This window comes from Podarcis cretensis, assembly GCF_951804945.1.
Source record: "Podarcis cretensis genome assembly, chromosome: 2".
In the NCBI taxonomy this organism is placed as follows: Eukaryota; Metazoa; Chordata; class Lepidosauria; order Squamata; family Lacertidae; genus Podarcis; species Podarcis cretensis.
This window is the reverse complement of record NC_137171.1, coordinates 69,149,279-69,158,489: the sequence shown is the minus strand read 5'-3', so window position 1 is coordinate 69,158,489 and position 9,211 is coordinate 69,149,279. Positions and strand designations below refer to the sequence as shown.

Here is a 9,211-nt window from a genome sequence, read left to right as displayed (position 1 = left end):
CCACACAAGTATACTGATGCTCATAGAGCCAAGGCTAAGGTCTTCTTTTCTTATCCAGAGCTTTGGGCACCAATACATACAACCTGTACCAAGAGCTCTCCAACCCTTCAAATGTTGTTAAGACAAAAAATGCAGTAAGATGTCCTCTGGCCAGCTATCAGGATGGACATAGGCTAAAACCAAAGGTGTGACTGATTCTGGAGCTCTGCTGGAAGTGGGTGAGGAACAGTAACTTGATTGTTCTAACTGAGATTCTGACAACAGGAAGGTAGGCTTAGTATCTTGTATCAAGCAAGAGTATGTGGAGATTTACTAACATATTCTGAGAAAATGCTGTGACTCAGGCAACAGCAAGCCTTTAGTATAGCTGTGGAAAAAAGAGATTCAGGTACTAGGAATGCAAATGAAGGGTACACCACAACTAGGGTGCAACACAAGAGAGAACAGAAAACATTAGTGTGGATTTTCTATTGTGGCATTTAAATAGAGTATGTATATGGGGAGTATAGTGCAGATAATGCTTGCTAGGACAAGCCTGCAATAAAATATGTGCACAAACTCAGGATCTCTCCTTTATGGCAGGAAGAAATAAAGTAGATTCACTTGCAAAGATGGTTCTCATCTGCAGGAGAGGCAACTGAACAGACGGAAAAGCGCCATTACCACAGTCCAAGGAGCAATTAAAGGTTTAGGACCAAATATTGAGCTAGCTACAATATGGACATAACCCTGAAACGAGGAGATCAGGGCATTCCAAGCGTGTGGTAAAGGAAAGCCACATGAAATAAAAGGCTAAGAAAGACATTAAACTCTAACAGATGGTTAATTTGAACAGTTACAGTGTATAATTCAGTAAATCAACAGCTTCTCCAAACGGCTGGCACCATCTACAGGTCTAAAAAAGAACAGCTCTCCAAATAAATATCAAGGAAATTGGGAACAGGAAAGGGAGGAGTAAGATGTCAACAGAAGGGAAAGCTTCCAGAAATTCACAGCGACACCTCAGGTCTCCTCACTCACTGTGATGTTCTAACTCTCACAGGTAACACACACTTTTTCCTCTTCAGGCAACAGACAGAAGGTCAATAGGACGGTAGTCTCAAGAAGTGAAACTTGACTCACTGTAAACCTTAAAGACTTTTTCAATGGCGCAATAACAGGCAACAGTTCTTTGGTCCAAGTCTAGGTTACACCTTGTGGCTGCACCCATGATTTGCTAGAAGATAAAACATAAATAGAAATTAGCATGTCCCAGTACTCTTGTCCTAAGCCAAAACTTAGAAAATGGTGGGTTACAAGGAATTCATGCCAATGAGCACTATTCTGATGATATTATAATGAATGTTATAGAAGCATAGAGAAGGATATTAGAGAGGTATCTGTAGGATAGTGATGGCTTGTCCTGTGAAAATAGTGAAAAGAGAAAAATATTGAGTGAATAGACACCTACCTTGGCTGAACATTCCATGGTGAAAGCTAATCCTGAGTGTACAATTCCTTTCTCTGAGGCACCCTACAAGGAAAAAAACCACTGTATGGTTTTTAGTTGTATTTGTATTGCTTTTATTTCTTCAATTGTATTTTATTTTATTTTATTGTAATTGCAATACAATATCTAAGTAATAAAATCAGCAGTAAAAATAAAATTGAAAACCATACAGTGTCTAGCACGGCAAATTAAAAATGCTAAAAGAGGTAGAAAAATCATTAAGCCAAGATGCCCAGCAATTTGCAAATGGTTTGGGCGGGGGAGTTTGAGAACCACTGCTCTAAGGACTAGGTGAAATTTATATACAGAAGACTGCACTGAACTACATATTTTAAATGGAGGAATGTCATGGAGAATAGTATGCCCAACACACACATCCCCATCAAAATTCCAAGATTGTATCAAACAGGGGAGACCTTGTAGGGCCCACATACAGTATCTCCTATGATTATGGGGCCACATTTTCATTAGCTGTAATCTGCTGTCACATATGTTGTGCAGCACAGATAAGAACTCAAAGTATTTAGCAACCCATACGCGGATATTCAGACTCTGTAATTTCTCTCCACACATTGATTGGGCAGAGCCTAATCTTTTACTCACTGTTATTGTCATAATGTTGCAGACAATGCTGAGATGAGGAAGAAAGTAAGTAAAAAATAAAAGCTGTTCTATATGTTCCTGCTTGACTCAGTCCCAGAACTGAAGAGTCCCATCATGTTACTTAAAGGTAAAGGTACCCCTGCCCGTATGGGCCAGTCTTGACAGACTCTGGGGTTGTGCGCCCATCTCACTTAAGAAGCCAGGGGCCAGCGCTGTCCGGAGACACTTCCGGGTCACGTGGCCAGCGTGACATCGCTGCTCTGGCAAGCCAGAGCCGCACACGGAAACGCCGTTTACCTTCCCGCTGGTAAGCGGTCCCTATTTATCTACTTGCACCCGGAGGTGCTTTCGAACTGCTAGGTTGGCAGGCGCTGGGACCGAGCAGCGGGAGCGCACCCCGCCGCAGGGATTCGAACCGCCGACCTTTCGATCGGCAAGTCCTAGGCGCTGAGGCTTTAACCCACAGCGCCACCTGCGTCCCTGCGCCACCTGCGTCCCTGCGCCACCTGCATGTTACTTATTGCATCTCTAACAGAAAGATCCATGCATTTCCAGTTCTAGTTCTGGCAGCTCTTGATTAGATTGCTTCAAGAGCCTCCAGAATAAATCACTTGTGATCCGTTGCTAGGGATATTTTCGTACAGGGAAAACTGGTTGCTTGCAAACCTGAACACACTACAATTTTTCTCCTTTTGCCAGCTTTGTGCATTAGGGAACAGAATTGGCTTGCTTGGTAAACTAGCTTCCCAGCAGATCACTGTTGATCACAAGAGGGAAAGGGGAGAAATTGCAGAGCTGCATTGTGCAGACATACTAGCGGAGCCAATTCAGTGCTTCTGCTGGCGCATTTGCATCATGCCAACCTCTCTACTACCTCACCACCTCCTTCCAGGTGAGCAGCAAGGACCTATCTGACAGGAAGCTAGCACATCTGCTCTGCCCCATCCAACAGAAGCTGCTTCTGTTAGGAAGCTCACCCAATATAAAAAGAGTGGATTTCATCAGTCAGCTACTACCTAGTCAGAATATTGACATACACTTGCTGCATGCTTAATAAATGCATATAAGCATGCACATCAGTCTGGTCAAACGAGGAGCATTCTCCATTGTAAGTTGTTTCTCAATAGTAGCCGAGATGAGGATATTGCAAGGCACTTTGAAGATGCTGCTTTCAAGCTTCTAAGCTTTTCGAAATTCAACTATAGTGCCATGTTTGTGGAATGAGAAACACACTTCAGTTTGTCTAGCCTGACATCCAAGGCAGGAGTTTTAGGGATGCCTAACAGTAGGAAAAAAGCGATTAACCTTCCACTGAACCAATGTCTTAAAATGATAAGCTTTGAATTGCTCAGAAAGGCTTGTCCTTTGTCCCATAAGTGGACAGTGTTTCCTTTCTGCTATTAATGTTTACAGAAGGGCCCATATCTAAACCACTTGTATCATCTAACATTTTAACTTCCTCTTCACCAGCACTGGATTTAGGGCAGTGTGGATGGTTCCCCTCCACAGGCATTGAGCCCAAGGGGGTGTAAGTTTGAGAAAATTCATTTGGGGGCACTAAATTTTGGCCTCGCACAGGGCACCATATTGCAAAAGATTATCAAAGTCTGCCCCTGCCTTCATCAAAGTATCAGTTGCTTGAATGAACTTTTCCAAGGAAAAATCCACAGGAGCACCGAAAACCAAACATGACAACTCTGGTAAGAGTGTTCCCTTAGGATGAGAGCTACAGTCAAGACAACAGCCAAATTGACAGCACAACCCATTCCAGGTTAACTGCCAAGAATAAATAGGAGAAAGATTAATACAGAATGCATACACAGTAGCTGAGTTCTTCCCCTTGGAGCTCAGAGTTTAGCTCCTGCCTCAGCTGATTTCTTCGAGGAAAATTTAAACTTGATTTATTGGGCAAGGAAAAACAATTCACAAAGACAACATTCCCCGAGGACCAGAGGGCTTCCCCTCTTAGTTTAATTTTCTTGGCAAGTTAATTAGAGTAAGCAAAGTATTCCTTGGGGGATTGCTCAGCAAACTTAATTCAATAGAGGTGACTTAGACACGGTTCCTGGTACATGAACAGCTAGCCAAGTTTTTTAACCTGAGGGAAGGATTGCTTAGGGGACAAATGTATTTCTCCAGGATTGAAGGGAAACTGGCAGGCTGCCATCTCCTAAACCTGCACAAACAAATGTGTTAGCAGGATACACATTCTGATGAAAAGCTGGTATCCAAGACTCCACCACCCACCAAACAAAATGTTAGTATTATTCACTTAATGATGCCACAAACAACAACAACAAATAATTTTGTGGAGTCCAGAGGGATAGCTATGTTATTCTGTTGCAGCATAAACAAGAATGCTATAGCACCCAAGACATAGAACAGCAATCACGTATTGATCTAGGATTTCAGTGATCAGGTTCAAATCCCCTCTTCAGCCAGCTATAAAGCACACAGGCTGACTCTTGGTTACCTGCTGTATTTCAGCCTAACCTACCTCACTGAGTTGTTGCAAGCGTAACACGTGGGTGGGTGGGGGGAATAGTGAATCCCGCCCTGAGTTCCTTGGAAGAAAAACACAGTACAAATATAGTCTTTGGTTACAAAAGCTTTCATGGGCCACAACTCACTTTGTCAGAGGTCTAATGAAGTTACCAAACCAGGCACATGCCCTGAATAACTTTTATAGTATAGATTTTTTATAGATTATTGTAACTCGCTCTACATGGGGCTGCCCTTGAGACTGACCCAGAAACTCCAGCGGGTGCAGAATGCCGCAACGAGACTCCTTACGGGGTCTTCGCTACGAGATCACATTCATCCGGTGCTATACCAGCTGCACTGGCTCCCGGTGGAGTACAGGATCAGGTTTAAGGTGCTGGTGTTAACCTTCAAAGCCCTATATGGCCTAGGACCCTTGTACATACGGGACCGCCTCTCCTGGTATGCCCCACAGAGGAACTTACGGTCTTCAAATAAAAACATCTTGAAGGTCGCAGGCCACAGAGAGGTTAGGCTGGCCTCCACTAGAGCCAGGGCTTTTTCGGCTGCGGCTCCAACCTGGTGGAACGCTCTGTCACAAGAGACAAGGGCCCTGCAGGACTTGACATCTTTCCGCAGGGCCTGCAAGACAGAGCTGTTCCACCAGGCCTTTGGTCAGGGCGCAGCCTGACTCCCTCCTTTGGCAATCTTTACAAAACTTTAGTTTATGGTTGCCATCAATTTTGATTTTAATTAATTTTTATAATGTTTTTATAATGTTGCACTGTTTTAGTGTTGTTAGCCGCCCTGAGCCCGGCTTCGGCTGGGGAGGGCGGGATATAAATAAAATTTATTTATTTATTTATTATTATTATTATTATTATTATTATTATTATGATGATGATTCCCAGGATTTTGCTGACTTCACATTGGATACCAGTTACCATTCTTAACATTCAGTTTGTGTCCCTTTATCCTCTTGAGACAGACCTGTTCAACTTATGTAGATAGCAAAAAGGCATTGTTGGCAGATGCCAGTGTATATTATATTAGAACACATGCATGTGAATAAGTCATTGATTATATGGCTGATATTGTTGGCTCCAGGATAGTATTGCTCAGATAGATATGGGGACAAAGTTGACATGAGTATTTGTTCCTGGGACTTTATTTTCCTTGGGTACAGATGGGAAAGACCTCTGTTTGACACCTAGGGAGCTCTGCCAGTTAAGAGCAGATAGTACTCAGTGAGCTGAGAAAATAGTCTGACTTGGTATAAGGCAGCTTCTTATGCTCATGTGGGCTACAAACTTAATAAAATGTGTAACAGAGAAAAGCAAAAGATAGAAGCCAGAGGTAATTTCCTCCAACATTCCAATCTTCTCTCCATTTCATTCTGTCCTGTTTTCATCATCTCCACTCCATCAATTCAAGAAATGCCAACAAAGACACTTCTATTGTGTACTTTATTTTTTTTTAAGAATAATTTTTTATTAACCGACCAATCACATCAAATCAAACCAAATTACATATATTCCAAATTACACAGCCGAATTTTAAATTTTTGTTGGGGGTACCCATATTTCAAGTTCCGAAGGGGATCCAATCAACTTCTTGCTTCTTGCTGCTGTTTTAATGTCCACAAATCTAACCTTATGATGTTCACAGTACTATCCAGTCCTTTCTTATTGTTTTTCCACATCTCTTGTTGTTATTTTCATATATTTTTCCTTTCTCTTTGTGACCTCTGATAGTCTCCACAAGCTGGTTAGAACAGTTTGTAATCCTGCGTGGATATATATTTTTTTATCCAGTAGCCATATCCAGACGTTTTCCACATAACATCACTTCCATACATCAAAACAGTCTTAGCGTCATTAATCTTCACCAATCTGCCTCCTTTCTCAAAACCTCTGAGGAGATTCACCAGGAATGCAGTCTGAAAACAAGTCCGTTCCTCTTCCCGGCTATAAATCCTTTGGCAAGATGGCGACTCCGAATTAATTGCTGCGCCATTCCAAAAGCTCTTATTGCTTCTCGATCTCCATAAAGCATACTTTTGGTTAAAGTTAATCTCCACACAGACCTTAATCATCCTGCTTGGGTCAGTTCAACCGATGATTCTAATGAGGAGGGGTTCTTGTAAATCACATAGAAGGAAAGTAAAAAAGCCCCCCCCCCATTCAGTCCCGTTGTCAACATACCCAGCCTTTGGTGTATCTTCATCGTAAAATATTCCTGTTTCTTCAACCCGTCGTCTTCTTTCGCAGAGGTCACTTAAATTAGCAGACTTCACTCCCCTTCTTCACTTGAAATATGTGCATTTGCTTCTTTTGTAATTAATTATTCCAAATTGCTGCAGCTAGTGCGCGATCGGAGACAGCGTCCAGGAGAGCCGAGGTCCACACGGGGGCATTCTGCCTAGTGCCCTCACCCCCTTCTTTCGAATTAGGGGGTGATTTATGGGCACAGCAGGCAAGGGCAGTGTTCCCCATTTCCTTGGGGCAACAAGGGAGGCTGCCTACTCCCATAACAGCCTCTTAATTACCCCGTGTGGGTCGGAGAGATGGTATTGTCGGCCATCTTCCAATGCGCCCCTAGTGGCCCCCTTTTCTATTGTGTACTTTAAGTACATAATACAATGCTTCTAAAACTGTTGGTCCCAACATATTCCAGGGTGGGTCATACAAGAAATAACTTTCTTTCACTGGGCTGACAGCACACTATTACAGTTATATGAACCCTTTTGGAGATAGGCTTCCTCCCTTCCTCCAAAAATATATGTAAATTCTATTCAAATACACATTGCATATTTATACTGACATTAAATATGAAATATAAAATATATATGTTGTAGAGGGGTCCCAGTTCAAAGTGTCTGAGAAGCACTGCATACTGTTTTTCTGAGATATGCATTAACTCTTCTGAGTATCTCATCCATATGGTATTACAGTAGTGCCACCTCCTAGCCTGTTGAGCCCATTCTAGTATTTTTCACATTTGGTGCAAACTTACCCACTACAGCACATTTGTATGTCATCAAAGCAGCCAAGGCCTTTATTTCATCAACAGTAACAGCACAGACATTATTACATATATTACAATTTTATCCAAAATTTCTGTCTCCCCACCCCCGGGGTCCATTCCCATGGCTTCCCAAAATCAGAAGTGTTTTTAAAATGCTAGTTTCAAAGCAGATATCAGCTTCTGTCAAGCCCTCCTTTCTAAAACAACCCATCACTTTGTGATTGGATTTTAAAAGAGCAATTTCTAGGATTGATGGGTGTAAAAAACTAAGACAGTGCTAAGGACCACAGACTAGGAAGCACAGCCCAACTGATAGTAGTGCCTCTATAGTGAGCTAGATGGTAGTATTAACCAAGTAAGAGAAAAGAAGCAGGATGTACACCACAGTTCAAAGGAGTTCTACTCTTGGAACCATACTTATTCACATTCATTGCAGGATAGGAATCTTGTCGAGCTGTTGCCATAAGCGGCAAAAGCAAAGACAAATGCAGTTCACCAGTCCTGTGGCCTGCCAGGTGCTTGATCTCTCATGTTTTTGCAGTTCCACCCTTTTGTGGCTGGTTGGCTGTTTTACCTGACGGTAACATGTCTGTCAGACCTTTTCCTTTGCTTGTAACAAACGCAAGTCAGTTACTGCAAACACAAACACAAATAGTCTTGTGACTCCTTAACGACAAACACATTTGTTGCAGCATAAACTTTTGTGGTCTAAAGTCCTTTATCAGATACAGGATAACTGAAGGGAGCCACTTCACCTATCTGCTGACGTGTGGGGCTAGAACTCATTCCACAGTAACTGTGCAATCTTAGGCATCTGCGCTCCGAATTAAGTTGCATGGTGGTCAGTGAGGCTCACTCCTAATAATCGCGTTTAGGATTTCACAAGGATGTTTTCAAATGCCGCTAGCTTCGTTTGGGAAGGTTTGCTTCTGAAACCCTTGCCAACAAAGGAAACCCCCGGGTTGTTTCCCGCAGCAAGGCTCCCCCTCCCTTTGCAGGGCAAGCGGTTCTGGCTGTGCTGGGCCTGGCAGGCCTGGATCACTTCCCAGTTGCCGCAATCCCTGCGGAAAGGGAAGACCACCTCCAGGACGTGGCCGGAGTCCGCAGCTCCGGATGGCCGTGAGGATCCCATGAATCCGCTGCTCCCGCCAATTCTAGTCTTTGGGCCTGTGGAGCCGCTTCACCAGCAGAATATCTCGACCATGCCCAAGCAGGGCTCCCTGCCCCGCGCGCCTTAGCGGCGTTCTTCCTTCCACCTGCGCAGCACGAGCGCTTTCCCGCAAGCGGCGGCGGCTTCTCGCGGTCGCCATGGAAACGCGGCCTGGTGCCCCTGGAGCCTTGTCAGAAGCCTCTTGGGGCTGGTACCGCGAGTAGTCTACCCCACGGAGGCCGCTTCCCAAGGCAAAACCTTAACACCCCTTAACAACTACCGCATTCCGAGCAGGGGGAGTCAGAATCCGACGTGGTATCCGCCAGCCAGCACGAGGGACCAGCGCCCTAAACTGAGGGGAAAGGACAGGCGACCACGGCCTGCCCTAGCCATTAGAAAGAGGATTAAAAAGGGCGGGAGTCTAACATATTGGTTTCCCGTTGGATACGAATTTTGCCCAG

General features: G+C 43.9%; 1 long non-coding RNA gene across 1 annotated transcript; it reads right to left on the bottom strand.

Annotated features, from left to right (window-relative positions):
• Positions 1-822: 822 nt before the first annotated feature.
• On the bottom strand, positions 823-7,654 carry LOC307209772. The gene is made up of 3 exons (XR_013835766.1): positions 7,589-7,654; positions 1,451-1,513; positions 823-1,216 (listed from the first exon to the last, which is right to left on the bottom strand). It is a non-coding gene; the product is annotated as an uncharacterized lncRNA (long non-coding RNA).
• Between the last annotated feature and the right edge of the window lie 1,557 nt (positions 7,655-9,211).